At 35.5% G+C, this 18,018-nt stretch overlaps 1 protein-coding gene across 1 annotated transcript in view; it reads left to right on the top strand.

Annotated features, from left to right (window-relative positions):
• The first annotated feature begins 214 nt into the window (after positions 1 to 214).
• Positions 215 to 18,018, top strand: part of LOC145991785 (pickpocket protein 28-like) — a 65,384-nt gene continuing 47,580 nt past the window's right edge. Inside the window, exon 1 of the mRNA XM_083127836.1 lies at positions 215 to 277. The gene's annotated coding sequence lies outside the window, so the exon portion shown is untranslated. The remainder of the gene's footprint in view (positions 278 to 18,018) is intronic.

Here is an 18,018-nt window from a genome sequence, read left to right on the forward strand (position 1 = left end):
TTCATGAATTTATGAGTATTAGGAGACCTTTCCACTAAATGGTCTGCATGCAATAGCATCGATTTGCATTTATTTGTAAGCCGAAATATGCAAGTAGATGAAGAGTATAAAGTACGAACGTTAAACAGTTAACAAGTTGCTGTGGTTTACCTCTTGAGTCGAAAAGTTCATTTGAAGTTTTCTTGTTTGGGCATGTCCATGTGGAACGCCGTCAGCAAGATCATTTCAGAGGGGGAGGCAAGATAAGACATATTTCCAGTTAGACTTGTGCGGCAAGGTAAATAAGTGTGCATGATCCTATTTCTTGCCATCTTATTTGGCGAATTCGCTTTAGCCTTAAATATTTTAGGTATTGTTGAAACCAAACTGCTGGGATGAAAATGAATACTGCCGAACTTTATGGCGAACTGATTAACACAGTGTGCTACGACGCCAGGGGTACCGGGTTCGAATCCCTGGCGGTTTTTCTTTTTGTGTCCCTTCATCGATTTAATCATGTCACCGCTCATCCTCAGCTTCGCGATTAACCAAAACTGGCAGAAAAGCGAAGTAAAATAAACCAAATTAATCAATCAATAGAAAATGAATTACGTTTAGTTGAGTTATAATAACAAAAAAATAATGTTTATTCTAAGATGTACCGTCAAACTCAGTAGCGGAGCAGTTAAAACAGCATGTTACGATGTCAGGGGGCCCAGGTTTGAATCTGTCCTGGGCATGGGTGTCCCTTCATCAATTACATCATATCATCACTTATCGTCATCGTCATTAGCTAAAAGTGGCAGAAAAACAACACTAAATAAAAAATGATGTAGAGAGATATTTTCTTTCCAGAGTGGCTCTGGCCTTACTCTATCCCCCTTTGGGGGATGCTTGTGCTTCTTAGCAGGGGCGGATCCAGGATTCAGTTTTGGGGGGGGGGGGGGGCACCAATTTCCAAAAGTGTACACATAGCATACATACTAATGAAGATTACAGTTCTACTTTAAATTAAAGTTTACCATGGTGAAACAAGTCTTTTATACTTTAATATTTCTTTAAGTACCAATTCCAGTAATCTGTACATGCGGCCAAGTTATTAAGAACAAATATATTTAAAAATTACATTGTATAAAAAAACAATATATTAAAAATAGCGTATTCCTCGCGAACACAGAAACGCACAAGTTACAGAAGTATTTTCATATTTTAAACAGTCTGTTTTACTTCATTCCTTAATTCTTTTTGCTTTATAATTAGTTTAATGTAGCACCTGAATCAGTGGCGGAGCGTGACCTTTCCAACAGTGTAAGCCTATCATGATGAAGGTTATTTCCCGTTGTGCTTATTTTTAGGCTGACATGGTTAGTGATTTATCCACACACATCGACCCCCCCCCCCATTTTTTCAGAACACTTCCCTGGAATTTTTCACCAAATTAAAAATTCTGGATAAATCCCTGGGTTTGGTGTTTTCTTTGCTAGGCTGTGTATCTCCTACATTTCAACTGATAATTAAGTCAGTCTTAGTCCTATCACAATGAGTAACGTAACGATAAAAAATATGCAAAGTTAGATAAAATGAATAATAATAATAATAATAATAATAATAATAATAATAAAGAAACGAAAACAGAAGGAAACAGAAAAGTGCAGAATACTTTTTACAACCGCATAACCAAATATCAGCTTCGTACCCTGAATCACAAAATCGGAGCACTTTATTTTTCGTTTCTGTTCCTGATACAGAAGGAAGGATACCTACATCCACAAGTTTCTTATTGGCAGCTAAATCCTTGCTGGATAACGGCGTCTGCACCAAGTTTTCCACCCCAACGCACAATCACACTCGTTTTATTCCATAATGCACTTCACTATCACACAACAGCACAGAGCCGACAGTTCACTTTGAATAGATGGAATTCGCAAAAGCAATAACTCGATTATAACTCCATTAAGCCTTGTTTCCATGATTATGAAAAACTAAATATGCTGACCAAGGCAGTAATTTATTTTATTAAAAACATAAACTAACGTAACGTTTCAACCTTCTAGCAAGGTCTTCAGACTCTGTATCAAGTATCAAGTATCAAGTATCAAGTATCAAGTATCTTGATACAGAGTCTGAAGAAGACCTTGCTAGAAGGTTGAAACGTTACGTTAGTTTATGTTTTTAATAAAATAAATTACTGCCTTGGTCAGCATATTTAGTTTTTCATAATCATGGAAACAAGGCTTAATGGAGTTATAATTGGACATTTTCCAAGGCTGATGAGGAAAATTAACAACTGGAAAGACTTGAAGAGGAAAGAAATACACAATAACTCGACAACAAGAACGGGGAAACAAAAAGAAACCAGATCCAAAATTGGTCACTGCTCAAAGCAGTGATCTTGCGGACTGTGACGGGAATATCCTTTTCGGATATAAAAAAATTCCCTCTCTTGCCTTAATATTCCCTATATTTATTAAAAAAAATACGATATTAATTATAAAAGAAATGCTCACTAATTGTAGGGACATATCCAGAAATTTCTATCAAAGGACATGTAAGTGCTTTCTTAGGATACTGTAAAAGCAAATCTAGCACCTAAAAGATCATAAACGGGCTTTTCGAACGCTGTTCGGAGAGTGTTTGAATCACGGACTACGTAATTAATAATATTTGGTTCACATTTGACACGAGATTTGTAAAATTGGTTCAATCTTCAGCTTTCATTAACATTTATTTATTTATTTATTTTTGCACTTTTTAGCTGAATTATTACCAGCTGAGTTTATACATAAACGGAAAGCAGAGATCTTAATATTTCTGATGTTATGCTCTCCTACAAGCTAACAACAGAAACAAGAATTTAGCACATCAATGTGTATCTAGTTTTCCCGTATCCCGCTCATTTTTAGGTTTCTCCTTTTTCCCTTCCTGTTAGTTTTTTGCTTCAGAATTCCCCGTTCCTGGAAAAAAAACCTCCTTGAAGCACCACCGGCTCAAATTTCCTTTGCAGTCAACCATTCATACCCAACAACGCTGGAGCCCCTCCTCTTGCAGGACCTGTGTCTCGCTGGAGCATATTCAGTGAAGCCAACCCAAGCATAATGGTGTTAAATCTCGCACAAGTTTAAAAAGTCGTTTGTAAGTTGGGGATATAAATAAAACAAGAGGGCCACTTTTCGTTGTGGTTGAATTTTCTCAAACTTTTCACGTATAACGTCGAACCCATGCCGTTAGTTGAACCATTCGAATTTATATTTATGTTTTTGTTATAAATTAATATTAATAATATGAAAATCACACAACAATTTAGTAGTATGTAGCATAATTTCCGAGTTTAAACGACACCAAGATAGGGAAAGATGGAAGGCCTGTGTTGCTGCAGCCATGAACCTTCGGGTTTAAGAAGGCTAGGGAGTTAGTTAGTTAGTTAGCCATGGATGTTCAGAAGGAGCAAGGCAAGGAGACACTTCCTGAAAAATGAATGTCAACCATTTTCACACATACAATTTCATTTCAGTCACATCAAATTGTTAATTATTGTAAGGGCGTTGCAGATATTTTGAGAAGGGAAATATACCTAGTTTACCTCAACCCCTGAAAAAAAAAACTTTGCTTAATCCTCCCTGGTGGAAAGAAATACTGCGGACGTCCATGAACAACACTTTTTCTAAACATGAGGTTTGCAACGCTGCTGTAAGCCTGTGGCCGTAGGTTTACAAACCTAGGGTTTGGCCCACTCTTCTCCCTATATTCCTTGCTCTTCTCCATCCAGATACGGTAGGCACTGCTTCCTTCGCGGTCAGAAATTTGTAAGGCAACATTCAGACGGCTTACAACTTTCCGCAAGCAGAAGGCGGGAGTTCCCATGTGCCCCCTGGTGCTGAAGTGTTGCAATCTAACAAACACGATCGATCTCGAAGACTGGTATCGGGCCGAGTTGAACTTTGAAGTTTTTACGAATTTTGCCATATAATTACATACATTTTACTAGAAACTAATAAAGTGTAAGCCCGGCTTACATGGACGCTCCGCGCCTGATGTACAGGTAATTTAAAACCTTTTTCTTTAGAAAGCATTTAGCGATATTATTTTAATGTTAACAGAACCTAACCTAACTACGAGAGCATTTAGGTTTATTATTAGAAGAGTGCTAAGGGACATAATCTTTAAACATTTTTGTGAGGAGTAATCGCTACAACTTCACAGTATGTGTTACAGACGTAATTGCATACATAGCTTGATGAAATCACGATAAGACAAAGACCGAGTCTGCTGGCATGCACATCTTTTTTTGATTTGATTGATTGATTTGTTGTCTTAAGTCCACTTTATGCACAGTAAGGCTAATCGGGACTGGACCTACAGTTTAAAGTGGGATCCGAACCACTTGTGCCTCCACCGGGTATCAAACCCAGGACCCCTTGATTACAAGGCAACAACGCTACCACTCCGCCATCGGGGAAGCCCACATCTTTTTTTTTCTTCTTTTTTTTTGTGTTGAGGTTCCAGCAGAAAAAGAACGTGGCAGCAGACACTACCTTGTCTTTTATGGATGTTTAGGACAGCCAAACCATTCAATCGTTCATTGCCCATTATAGATCAAAGGTAGGTATTGATTTTCCGCAGATTGGAGAATGAACGCTCAGCTGTAGCCGTTGTGACTGGAATCACACACAACAGGTGAAGCAAACTTCTAATTTTGGGATACAAGGAAGAAAATTTGTACGCCTCTGCTGGATTATCTGGGGTAGATATTTCCAATAACCAGAATTGTCTCCATAACTTGAGTTCCCCTTCTAATGCTAACACAGACTGCACATAATCTTCATAAAATTTAGCTAACTAACTAATTACATTTTTAGGTTTAGTTATTGATGACAAATTAAGATGGTCATATCATATTGATCATGTATGCAAAAAAGTAGGGAAAAACTTATATCTACTAAAACTCCTAACACAATATAATGTGTCTGAAATAAACACAAATCTATACTATGGACTTGTATATCCATACCTAGAATATTGCATAATAGCATGGGGAGGAGCTGCACAGGAATACACTCAAAGATTGCTTACTCTACAGAAAAGAGCAATAAGGTATATGTTCAAAATACCAATTAGAAACTCATGTAGAGAATTATTTAGAGAAAATAAAATTATGACCATATATTCCTTATATATTTACAAAGTAATTGAATATGTACTTAAACACCGTAAATTAGATAAGAATTCGACCGTCCATCAGCACAACACACGTCAAAAAGAGAACTTCCACATGCAAGCACACAGACTTGTTCTCTCAGACAAATCACCTCATGTTGCAGGAATAAAATACCATAACAAACTTCCCACATACATCAAAGAAATTACAGAAACTCACAAGAAACTGAAATCAATTAAACAGTATTTAACAGATATACCTCTATATAATCTCAATGAATTTCAATAGTTAAACTGGATTAGTAAATTGAAGCATTTAAATTCTTTTGATATTGTATGTCTCCTATATTTGGATTATCTGTTTTACAAGTTTAGTATGTAACACTTATAACTGTTTATGTTTAACCCATATGATTTATTTGTATTTTTGTGTTTGCATTTTGTTCTTTTTATTATAATCTTACTCCATTTGTAATATTTAGTATTATATGACGTTTTCCACACCCATGGATATGGGTCTACGGAAATAAAGAATTTATTATTATTATTATTATTATTATTATTATTATTATTATTATTATAACTCCCTAGCCTTCTTAAACCCGAAGGTTCATGGCTGCAGCAACACAGGCCTTCCATCTTTCCCTATCTTGAGCAAGTTCTATATACTCTTTTCCATCCCTACCGATTTCCCTTAGGTCCATCTCAACGTTGTCCCTCAATCTTCGTCTTGGCCTTCCTACAGGTCTCTTACCATCAGGTTTCCCAACAAGAATCCTGTGAACTCCTCTTTCCTCTCCCATTCGTGCCACATGGCCTGCCCACCTAAGTCTTCTTGATTTAATTATTCTAATAATATCTGGACATGAATACAAATTATGTAGTTCTAAATTATGTAACCTTCTCCACTCAACTGTCTCCTCATCCCTTTTAGGTCCAAATATATTTTCCTAAGGATCTTATTTTCAAATAATCTCAATTTATGTTCCTCTTTCAATGTAAGGGACCAAGTTTCACATCCATATAATACTACAGGCAAAATTACGGTTTTGTATATTTTAACTTTTAGTTTCTTAGATATTAAACGAGAAGACAAAAGTTTATGAAGAGAGAAGTAACATGCATTTCCTGAATTAAGCCTACTTTTTATTTCCTCTTTAATATAATTTTAATTTGTTAATATTACTCCTAAGTATTTGAATTTGGAAACTGGTTCAAACGAGTTGTTATCGATAATTAGATTTTGGTTATTACCTAACACTTGGTTTCGGCCTGTAAGCATATATTTAAAGTCGCTCCGGCTAGAGTTTGGACTTGAGGAACCCCAGACTTTTCGTCTCCACTTGTGCTAGTGTGAAAGGGGGGAAAGCGGTGTTGCCAAACGTCTTTTTTTTGTCCAGTCGTACAGGACATCTTTTCCTGTCAACATGCACCCTTCGCTCGCTCGCATTTCAGGCAGAGGCAGGGAGGCGGAGACCCACGCATTCGCTTGCTACACCGCGGCAACCGACTTCGCCGTGCTTGGCCTTTTTGGGGGAGGACTCTCTCGAGGGTGGGAAGGGGGGGGGCGATGAGCCGAAAACTCGGAATTATTGCGGAGGGTTAGAATTCTATCTAGGGTATTGTGGAGACTGTTCGTATGAACATCTGCACTGCAATCAAATTTTAGGGTCCAGTTACTTCTTGTGGCATATTTCGTTTTGCTCGCCAGTTAAAATGGCACGTCGAGTTCCGATTACTCAATATTATCCATCCTTTATAGTTTATATTAATTTCATTGTTGTCTACACAGCGATATCAAATAGTGAATTGTAAATTGATTGGAAGTGCACTTGTTTTTTACCAGTTATGATAAATCAAATGTCAAATATAATATTAATCAACCGTTCCATGTACAAGGTACATTTTCTGAATGACTACAATTTCATCACATAATGAATAACCATCAACCAAACATAATGTAAAGTCCCGTACTACACATGTATGTTTTATTAAGAAAAAAGCTTAATCCTAAGTTGTTTCTGGTAATGTAGTTTCGTGCATGAACATTGTAAAAGTATGCATATTTGTTTGTAAAACACAGTACCACGCATTCGGAAATTATTCTTTGCACGGTACGTTCGTACAAGTTTTGAGGATACTGTCGAACAGTGTACTTGACCTTTTTACCATTTATGATAAATCAAATATAAAATATCGTATTGTATTATATTAGTTTAGTTTAGTTTATTTGCGTCCAAGGACTACCGGTGTGTACAAATTACAGTACATGGTAATATAGGACATGTCAATACTTACATTACAATAGAGGTACATTAATAGATTTTACAAATACAAAATATATAGCCAAAAATTGTAAAAAAAAATTGGGTCTTACTCTGCTATTATATCAAAATCACAAAAAAAATATAACATGAGAAGATATACTAATTACCCACTTTCATTTGACATTTAATTTTACAAGAATAATATGTGATTATACTACATTATGTACATTTGTCTTATGTAAAAGTCGCTTCCATGTATTCAGCTATAGAATAAAAAACATGCTTCAGAAGCATTGATTTTATCTTGTGCTTGAATATCATCAAGTTTGGTTCTTTCCTCACATCTTGTGGCAGTTTATTGTACAGATCTATGGAAGAATTTAAGGGACCTTTCTTACATAAGTTAAGGCGGCAGTGTTTTATGTGAAGTTTGTCTTTATTTCTTGTGTTTAGGCCATGTATTTCCTCATTTGTGGCAAAGTTGGAAATATTTTGCTTAACATAAATTAAGCATTCATAAATGTATATGCAGGGGAGAGTTAACACATTAAGTTTACGGAAAAGAGTTCTACATGAATAAGTTTTCTTTACTCCAGCTATGATTCTTATAGCTCTTTTTTGAAGCATAAAAAGGACATTGGAGTGGCCCTTGTTACCCCATACCATAATACCGTATCTTAGTAAAGCATCAAAGTTTGCCATATAAAGGCACTTTACAGTTTGGGTGCTTGAGATGTCTACCATTTCTCGAAGGGCATAGCACACACTACTTAATTTTGATTGTAGCGTGTTTATGTGTTCTGTATAGCTAAGGTGTTCATCCAGAATGATACCCAGAAATTTTGATTTTTTTTTTAGGCTCTAGTTGTGTATTCCCAGATATTGGATTGTGGCTTATTTGGTTTCTGGTTTGGATTGTAGAAAATGTAATGTAATTTGTTTTTTTTGCTGTTGAGGAGTAGATTATTATTTAAAAACCAGTCGTCTAATTTGTTTAATACGTTATTAGCTTTAGATTGTAGAGCATCTTTGGAAGTGTCTGTTACTATAATATTTGTGTCATCAGCATATAATATTGCATTTGCCTCAGGTATAACATTTGGTAAATCATTTATGTACATAAGAAACAAAAGAGGGCCAAGAATACTTCCCTGAGGCACCCCACATGTTACACTTTTCATGGTGGAGTGTTGATGTGTTACGTATCCTTTTGCTGTGGTGTGAGCGATTTCTACAATTTGCTTTCTATTGGTAAGATAAGATTGAAACCACTTTTGTGGTAGTCCACAAATACCAAGTTTTTGAAGTTTCCACAGCAATATCACGTGATTTACAGAATCGAAAGCTTTTGATAGGTCACAAAAGACTCCTACCGTGTGATTACAATTATTCAGAGATTGTGTGACACATTCTACTAAGTCTGCTAACGCTGTTTTCCAGCTTCGTTCGGACCTAAAACCATGCTGCGACAAGCTTAAGATTGAGTGTTTACTACAGAAATTTTCTACTCTCATCATTATTGCATGTTCAATAATTTTTGAGATGACTGAGAGTTGCGAAATGGGCCTGTAATTTGATAAATCCTTTGGGTCATTTTTCTTCAGTAATGGTTTAACAACAGCTATCTTTAGCCTGTCTGGGAAAATACCCTGTTCAATGAAATTGTTTATTATATGTAGTAATGGTTGACATAGGGAACTATAACATTTCTTAATTAGGAAGTCTGGTATTTCATCAATGCCGGAAGATCGTTTGTTTTTTATATGCCTGAAGATTATCTTTAATTCCTGTTCAGTAATGGGGGAAATGAACAAGGATTTGTCATTCACTGTTATGTGTGTAGAACATTCTTCTGAAACAGCCATAAACCCATTCCTTCTATTTGGAACTGCATTTACAAAATACTCATTGAAAGCATTCGCAATATTAGGGGGATGTTGGACTTCTTTTCCATTAATGCATATCACCATATTATTACCTAAAGATTGGTGTTTTGTTGATGCATTTCTTATAATTTCCCACATTGTTTTACATTTATTGTTTGAATTATTGATTTTACGGTCATTATGATTAATTTTTGATTGGTGGAGTACATTTTTATATATTTGCTTATACCTCTTGTAATATTTCAGAAAAGATATATTGGGATTCACCTTACTTTCAGAATGGAGCATTTTTAGTTTTCTACTTGAGATTCTGATTCCGTTTGTGACCCATGGTTTACACTCGGTGGATATGTTTACTTGTTTAGGTGGAAAACATTCATTGTGTAACAAGATAATTTTGTTCAGAAAGAGATTAAATTTTTCGTTTGTGGAAGGTAAGTTATAAATATCTTCCCAATTTTCGCTGTTTAGTTTTCCAATAAACATGAGTATAGAACCTTCATCATATTTACGTTTCTGCATTTTTAGTGGCTTTCTATGATATTCAGTAGCTTCTCTTTTACATGTGAACATAAAAATTGTGCTTCATGGTCGGAGAAGTGGACTGATATGTTTTCACATTGAAACTCTTTTGAGTGTACACTTATTAACATGTGGTCTATGAGGGAGAGTGTCTCTTTCGTTATGCGCATGGGTGTAGTTACAATTTGCTTTAGGCCAAAAGTGTTTATTGTGGCTTCAAAGTGCAGTTTCCGTCCTGTATTTTTTAGAAAATCAATGTTTAGGTCCCCGCATACCAAAATTTCACATGTATAACTTTTTAATTCATCTAACAATACTGACAGATTTTTTATGAATATTGTATAGTCTGCATCAGGCGTTCTGTAACAACATACTATTATTAAATTATATTGTGCAAGACGTACAACACTAACTTCAAAATGTTTTTCTATAGGTCTCACAGATTTGGGGACAATTTGTTTGGCAATTATATCATTTTTTGTAAATATGCCTGTTCCCCCTCGTTTTATTAGAGACCTTGATGGTGGAAATTTGGAATTTGAAGGTAAGTAATTTCATCTTTGGACAGCCAGTGCTCAGTAACACACAGTACATGTGCATCTAAACATTCATCGGTTAGGAGCATTTCTAAATCTAACACTTTGCCTGTAATACCTTGAATGTTTAGATGCACAATATTGCATTGTATAACTCTCTTTTTCATTTGAGAGAAACTATTGGGTGTAAGACCTTGTTCCTTAGGTTTAACATTTACAATATTTGTTGCATTTTTACATTTTACAATAAAAAATCATCTTTAAATTTGCCCGGAACACTCCTTATTCTATCGGATGTTCGTGCAGATGGTTCTTTTTGTTTTACATTAACTCTTTTATCATTTTCCACTTCCTTGTCTTTTTCATCTTTTCTCACTTCACTGTAATCTTCATTTTCTTCACTACCATTTTTATCACTTACCATTTGACTGCATTTTTCACCATTCATCACAAGACAGACTTTTCTGCTATTTACCACATCACTATATTTCTTTCCATTTACCACTTCACTTCCCTGATTAATGAATGGCTTATTGCAGAAAGGGACCTGAGTCACATTTTTGAGGTATCGGAGTTAATTTTTTCATCTCCACTGTGTCTAGCAGAATACTGCAGGGGGTGCATTGAGGGTTGCAAAATTAACTATTCATTATGTTGAATATTTGAGCCAACAACGGCACATTTCTTTCTTACACTATTAATATTATACGATTTTTCATTGTTTTTCTCAGAATTGTGCAAAAGTGACTCAGGTCCCTTTCTGCAATAAGCCATTCATATATTTTTCTTTGAAAAATATTTGTACGAAACAAAAACACAACTATTCAGAAACGTCAGAAACATATGCATGAACGGTAATCATACTGGTAAACATTGTACGTGCCTTCTTTTTTTGTCAGTGATTATTTGGAAACAGTAGATTTCTTGTTTGCAATGCCCCATTCACATCAATGCAAATAGAAGTGACTTGCAATATCTACATATTATTTAATTGCCATGGCACAGTAACATGTGTGATGAATGGTTACACTTTAAGTGCGGCAACTTGAATGCCGATGAAGAAATCGACCAAAACAGTGAATGGTTCTGTCCGCAATGTGAAAACGGAGAAAAAAGTGTTGAAAATGAGGAACTCACGAATCTTTTGCAGGTAGTGAATCTACTGCAAAGTGATATAAAGGAGTTAAAAAATGAAAATGAAGCCCTGAAAAACAGACTAGAAACTATTGAAAAGGCAAAGGAAATAACAAATACTACATCCTCATGGACTCAAGTGGTTAGGAAATCAACAAAGAAAAAACATCACATTGATAGCATAAATTTCGAGAGTAAAAACAGATTTTCTACACTACAAGATTTCAAGACTGAAGAAATACACCCAGAAACTAATTCAAGAACGTACAGAAGAAATGTGAAGTCAAAAAACACAACCACAAACATCTCGAAAATAAAAAAATCGAGTGTTAGTCAACCAGAAGTGATCATCTATGCTGATAGTCGTGGCAGAGGAATGGCAGAAAAAGTGAAGAGTCAGCTAGGCGATGTTTCAGTGTTAGGTTTTGTCAAGCCAGGTGCAAAAATTGGGCAGATTGTAAGTAGCCTAAAACCTCAAAACAAAGAAATCAGCAGCTGTGTAGTGCTAATGGCAGGTTCAAACAATGTAGCATGCAATGAGGGTCACAATGTGATATATACATTGGAAAAGAAACTACCTGAAATAAGAAACTCTAAAGTGATCATAGTTAATATACCAACGAGATACGATCTCATACCGGAATCTTGTGTTAATGTGGCCATAAAAGAGACAAACAAGAATATCAGACACCTGTGCAAAAACTTTAGTAATGTCGATATTGTTGATGTAAGCAGGCTAGAGAGAAACAATTTCACAAATCACGGCATGCATCTGAACCGATCTGGAAAAGAAAAGGTGTCAAAAGCAATAGGTACGGTGATAACTGAATACATTATAAACCAAAGAAGAAAGTGCAATCCTATTGAACTGAAATGGCACCCCATAAATAATCAGGGAAGTGAAGTGGTAAATGGAAAGAAATATAGTGATGTGGTAAATAGCGGAAAAGTCTGTCTTGTGATGAATGGTGAAAAATGCAGTCAAATGGTAAGTGATAAAAATGGTAGTGAAGAAAATGAAGATTACAGTGAAGTGAGAAAAGATGAAAAAGACAAGGAAGTGGAAAATGATAAAAGAGTTAATGTAAAACAAAAAGAACCATCTGCACGAACATCCGATAGAATAAGGAGTGTTCCGGGCAAATTTAAAGATGATTTTTTATTGTAAAATGTAAAAATGCAACAAATATTGTAAATGTTAAACCTAAGGAACAAGGTCTTACACCCAATAGTTTCTCTCAAATGAAAAAGAGAGTTATACAATGCAATATTGTGCATCTAAACATTCAAGGTATTACAGGCAAAGTGTTAGATTTAGAAATGCTCCTAACCGATGAATGTTTAGATGCACATGTACTGTGTGTTACTGAGCACTGGCTGTCCAAAGATGAAATTACTTACCTTCAAATTCCAAATTTCCACCATCAAGGTCTCTAATAAAACGAGGGGGAACAGGCATATTTACAAAAAATGATATAATTGCCAAACAAATTGTCCCCAAAACTGTGAGACCTATAGAAAAACATTTTGAAGTTAGTGTTGTACGTCTTGCACAATATAATTTAATAATAGTATGTTGCTACAGAACGCCTGATGCAGACTATACAATATTCATAAAAAATCTGTCAGTATTGTTAGATGAATTAAAAAGTTATACATGTGAAATTTTGGTATGCAGGGACCTAAACATTGATTTTCTAAAAAATACAGGATGGAAACTGCAATTTGAAGCCACAATAAACACTTTTGGCCTAAAGCAAATTGTAACTACACCCATGCGCATAACGAAAGAGACACTCTCCCTCATAGACCACATGTTAATAAGTGTACACTCAAAAGAGTTTCAATGTGAAAACATATCAGTCCACTTCTCCGACCATGAAGCACAATTTTTATGTTCACATGTAAAAGAGAAGCTACTGAATATCATAGAAAGCCACTAAAAATGCAGAAACGTAAATATGATGAAGGTTCTATACTCATGTTTATTGGAAAACTAAACAGCGAAAATTGGGAAGATATTTATAACTTACCCTCCACAAACGAAAAATTTAATCTCTTTCTGAACAAAATTATCTTGCTACACAATGAATGTTTTCCACCTAAACAAGTAAACATATCCACCGAGTGTAAACCATGGGTCACAAACGGAATCAGAATCTCAAGTAGAAAACTAAAAATGCTCCATTCTGAAAGTAAGGTGAATCCCAATATATCTTTTCTGAAATATTACAAGAGGTATAGGCAAATATATAAAAATGTACTCCACCAATCAAAAATTAATCATAATGACCGTAAAATCAATAATTCAAACAATAAATGTAAAACAATGTGGGAAATTATAAGAAATGCATCAACAAAACACCAATCTTTACGTAATAATATGGTGATATGCATTAATGGAAAAGAAGTCCAACATCCCCCTAATATTGCGAATGCTTTCAATGAGCATTTTGTAAATGCAGTTCCAAATAGAAGGAATGGGTTTATGGCTGCTCCAGAAGAATGTTCTACACACATAACAGTGAATGACAAATCCTTGTTCATTTCCCCCATTACTGAACAGCAATTAAAGATAATCTTCAGGCGTATAAAAAACAAACGATCTTCCGGCATTGATGAAATACCAGACTTCCTAATTAAGAAATGTTATAGTTCCCTATGTCAACCATTACTACATATAATAAACAATTCCATTGAACAGGGTATTTTCCCAGACAGGCTAAAGATAGCTGTTGGTTGTTGGTTTACCATTACTGAAGAAAAATGACCTACGCCCATTTTGCAACTCTCAGTTTTCTCAAAAATTATTGAACATGCAATAATGATGAGAGTAGAAAATTTCTGTAGTCAACACTCAATCTTAAGCTTGTCGCAGCATGGTTTTAGGTCCGAACGAAGCACGAAAACAGCGTTAGCAGACTTAGTAGAATGTGTCACACAATCTCTGAATAATTGTAATCACACGGTAGGAGTCTTTTGTGACCTATCAAAAGCTTTCAATTCTGTAAATCACGAGATATTGCTGTGGAAACTTCAAAAACTTGGTATTTGTGGACTACCACAAAAGTGGTTTCAATCTTATCTTACCAATAGAAAGCAAATTGTAGAAATCGCTCACACCACAGCAAAAGGATACGTAACACATCAACACTCCACCATGAAAAGTGTAACATGTGGGGTGCCTCAGGGAAGTATTCTTGGCCCTCTTTTGTTTCTTATGTACATAAATTACTTACCAAATGTTATACCGGAGGCAAATGCAATATTATATGCTGATGATACAAATATTATAGTAACAGACACTTCCAAAGATGCTCTATAATCTAAGGCTACTATAATAACGTATTAAACAAATTAGACGACTGGTTTTTAAATAATAATCTACTCCTCAACAGCAAAAAAACAAATTACATTACATTTTCTACAATCCAAACCAGAAACCAAATAAGCCTCAATCTAATATCTGGGAATACACAACTAGAGCCTAAAAAAAAAATCAAAATTTCTGGGTATCATTCTGGATGAACACCTTAGCTATACAGAACACATAAACACGCTACAATCAAAATTAAGTAGTGTGTGCTATGCCCTTCGAGAAATGGTAGACATCTCAAGCACCCAAACTGTAAAGTGCCTTTATATGGCAAACTTTGATGCTTTACTAAGATACGGTATTATGGTTTGGGGTAACAAGGGCCACTCCAATGTCCTTTTTATGCTTAAAAAAAAACTTAATGTGTTAACTCACGGACATCACGGACGTTCTGATAATTCCCAGAGCAGCTGCTGTTCTCCCAATCACTTTTTTAAACGGAATCCAGGGGCCATTATTATCTCTTTCATTTTCAAAATAAACTCGCACTGCACATACTAATTCACGAGTCTGGCCACGCAGAGGAATACCACGCCCGACAACTTTTTTTTCTTCCGATTTCGCCGGTGTATTCGCATTAGGCTCATCATCTTTTAGTATAAAAATCACAGATACGAAGAAAAAAAAAGTACAAACAAACCGCACAATAACGCTGAACTTTTGCTGTCAGGCATACACTTGGCAACGCAGAAAACCACGAGAAATCCCCCTCACCACGGCAACTGGTCAAAGCCTATTGGTTCAGCGGTTCACATGACCCTCCCTAACTTTCGACAGAAAAGACAAAAATAGAATTTCCAAGTCCAAACTCTGGGCGGAAGAATTTTAGTTTTCTCTTTGTTAACTTCCAAACCTACAGTATGTAACATTCTTATTCGTACACACGGATTTTCAAAGAAAATGCTTTAATATCTGAAAGGAAATACACTCTTTTGAAATTGTTTCTTTACAATTCAATAACTAATATCATTAGGAACATAAAATCTTACCCAAATTCTGTATAACCAATGACAATAATAAATTAAATGAATCTGAAAGAGAAACATGCCATTTTTTGTACAACTTTTCTATTCGTACACTTAATAATATAAAAGAAAAAAGTATATTCAGAGCAAATTGACTGACAGTTCTAATACTTTGATGCGTATCATTTGGCTTTAATTACTGCTTGACACCTGTTCCTCATAGAATTAACCAGTTCCCGACATGTTTCAGAGCTTAGTTTATTCCACTCGGCTTGCACAACAGTTTTCAACTCTTGTTTGGACTTGACGCCTGCTTTATGGAAACGCCTCTTCAAAATTGCCCATAAATGCTCAATGGGATTTAAGTCTGGACTTTGAGCTGGTGTTTGTAGTACTATGGGCACATTCCATATAAGCCCATTCATGTTAACTCGCGCCTTATGCTTACAGTCATTGTCTTGTTGGAATCTGTAGATAGGCGACATGTCCATTTTTGGGCACATTCCATATAAGCCAATTCATGCTAACTCGCGCATTATGCTTACTCTCATTGTCTTGCTGGAATCTGTAGATAGGCAGCATGTCTATTATATGGGCACTCTGCTTTACATTGTTCTTCAATATGTCCAAATAGACATATGCATCCATGATACCATCAATAAACTAGATTGTGCCAACACCTTTGGACGACATACAGCCCCAAATCATTAATGAGCCACCACCGTGTTTAACTGTTGGAACTGTGTTAATGTAATGTGATCATTGTCTTTTTTTTATTTTCTCCAGGCCCTATTTATCCCATCTGACCCGTATATATTAATCTTGGACTCGTCTGACCATATGACACTATCCCAAAATTCCTGGTCCTTGTGAATGTGCTCTCTCGCGAATGAAAGTCTATTCCTGCGATTCACCTTATTTACATACAACCATTTTCGTGGTATTCTGCCATGATATCCATGCTTCCACAAGGCACGTCGGACAGTTTGATCGAACATCATCTTGCCAGCAACATTTCCTACTAACGGTCGTAACTGAGGAACACTTTGTCGGGGGTTTTCTCGCACTCTTTTTAAAATAAAGCGTTTATCACGTTTATTCAACCTTGTCTCTTTTGGTTTTCTCGGCACATTCTGTGTTGAACATTCTTCTCTAAATTTGTTTACTATGTATTGAACTGTGGAGTGTGATTTATTGACTGTTTGTCCAATTTTTCTTAACGAATAACCTCTAAGGGCCAAATTTATAATATCATCCTTCAGATCGGAACTAAGTTCCTTCACCTTGCCCATTTAGAACACGCTGACAGATAGACGATAGGCCTACAACAATACCTACGCCACCATTCCGCTTGACGGGGAGCGCGCCTGCATGTTCAAACTTGTTACGAAGTTGCAAACTGCACGAAATCGCCCGAATAGCGGTGGCGCTGTATGCGAGGAAGATTGAAACTCTTGCCTGTACGAATAACAATGTTGCATGAAACAGCGTGTTTTTCTCTTTTCACACAAATTATATGCTCTGTTTATGCACTTTGAACATACATTTTTATTGACATTTGTTGGTGAAACCTTCATTAACATTAGTTTCCAGGTACATATGAATATGATTATATTTACTAGTAGATATGACATTTTTTCCTCGGAAATTCTATGTGTACGAATAACAATGTTACATACTGTATCTCTTTAGCAGTTTTGAAAAATATTTTAGCATTATTCTTAATTGTATTCACATCATCCCCCAGTAAGTCTACATCATCTGCATATGCTAACAACTGAGTCACACCATTTAATTTCAGTCCTTCTTTAGTTTCTTTTACCTTCCTAACAGCATATTCTAAGGCAAAATTAAAGAGCAATGGAGATAATGCATCTCCTTGTTTTAACCCATCATGAATTGTAAATTTGTCAGACATATTAATACCCACACGAATTCTACTTTCTGTTTCACTGGTGCATACTTTTATCATACTAACAAGCTTCTTAGGTATTCCAAACTCTACTAATATATTATATAATTTATCTCTTTTGACCGAATCATATGCTTTTTTGAAATCAATGAATAGCTGATGGACATTTTGATTATATTCCCACTTTTTTTTCAAGTGTCTGTCTGATGTGAAAAATTTGATCTGTAGTTGATCTGTTACGTTTAAATCCACATTGATAATCACCTATAATTTCATTAGCATATGGT

This window comes from Lepisma saccharinum, chromosome 8, assembly GCF_977018435.1.
Source record: "Lepisma saccharinum chromosome 8, izLepSacc3.1, whole genome shotgun sequence".
Lineage (NCBI taxonomy): Eukaryota > Metazoa > Arthropoda > Insecta > Zygentoma > Lepismatidae > Lepisma > Lepisma saccharinum.